This window comes from Dipodomys ordii, unplaced genomic scaffold (assembly GCF_000151885.1).
Source record: "Dipodomys ordii isolate 6190 unplaced genomic scaffold, Dord_2.0 Scaffold104, whole genome shotgun sequence".
NCBI lineage: Eukaryota > Metazoa > Chordata > Mammalia > Rodentia > Heteromyidae > Dipodomys > Dipodomys ordii.
Genome location: NW_012267320.1, coordinates 4692889 through 4694239, shown reverse-complemented (window position 1 = coordinate 4694239; position 1351 = coordinate 4692889).

Sequence of the window (1351 nt, the reverse complement as noted above, 5' to 3'; positions counted from 1 at the left end):
CAGTTTTAGGTTTTTTGTTTGAAATGGTGCTCAGGCTGGACTGGCACATAGGATCCTTCTGCCCCAGCCTTCTCAGTGCTGGGATTACACGCAGGTACCATTACACCTGGCTTTTTTTTTTTTGTAGGTTGTGGTGCCTGGGCGCTGTCTCTCAGCTCTTCAGCTTCAAGGCTGGCGCTCTACCACTTGAGCCACAGCGCAGATCCTCAGATGTCAGCATCCTGAGTAGCTAGGATTATAGGCATGAGCCACCAGCACCCAGCCCACTTCCAGCTTTAGCTTCTGAGATGAGGTCATAAAAGCTTTTGTGCCTAGGCTGGTCTGGTGCTGTGGTTCTTCTAGTCTCAGCCTCCCAAATAGTTGGGATCATAGGCACATGGAACCATAGCCAGCTGTTGGTTGAGATGGGGGGGGGGTCTCATGAACTTTTTGCCTGGGCTAGGCTTGCATTGTGATCCTCCCTATCCCTGCCTCCTGAGTAGTAGGATGACACATGAGCAATGACACTTGTCTCAATTTTAGTTTTCAAAAAGATCAAATTTTTCTAACAATGTGTACTGTGCTTTTTCTAGCTGCCTCGTCAGCTTGAATGACTGTAGATGGTGGCTCAAGAGCTCAATCAAGGGGCAGGGAAGGTGGCTCCATGGTAGAGTGCTTGCCATGAGGCCCTGGGTTTGATTCCTCAGCACCACAAAAGCAGAAAAAACCGGAAGTGGCGCTGAGGCTCAAATGGTAGAGGGCTCGCCTTGAGCTGAAGAACTGAGGGACAGCGCCCAGGCCCAGAGTTCAAGCCCCACAACTGACCAAAAAAAAAAGAGCTCAATCAAGTACCTCAGGGTGAGCATGACATGTTTGTTCTGAGTCTTGCTGCCCACCTGAGTCCTTGTGACCTACCACCACCACCATGTCCCGGTGTAGGCAGCACCTGATGATGACAGGGAACAGGGTCCTGGGAGCAAGGGGGAGGGATTCGGGGTCTTCACCATGGAGGTACAAAGTCTTCACTTAGAAAACTGGCTCCCAGCTGGGAAGGTGGCTCAGTGGTAGAGTGCTTGCCTTGTATGCCAGAGGCCCTGGGTTCCATTCCTTCAGCGCCACATAAGCAAAAAGAAAAAAGCCGGAAGTGGCGCTGTGGCTCAAGTGGTAGAGCGTTAGCCTTGAGCTGAAGAGCTGAGGGACAGCGCCCAGGCCCAGAGTTCAAGCCCTATGACCGGACCCAAAAAAAGAAAGAAAGAAAGAAAACTGGCTCCCAAGCAGGGCGCTGGTGGCTCACACCTGTAATCCTAGCTACTCAAAGGCTGAGATCTGAAGACTGAGGTGGAAAAGCCTGTGGGACTCTTATTGCTAATTA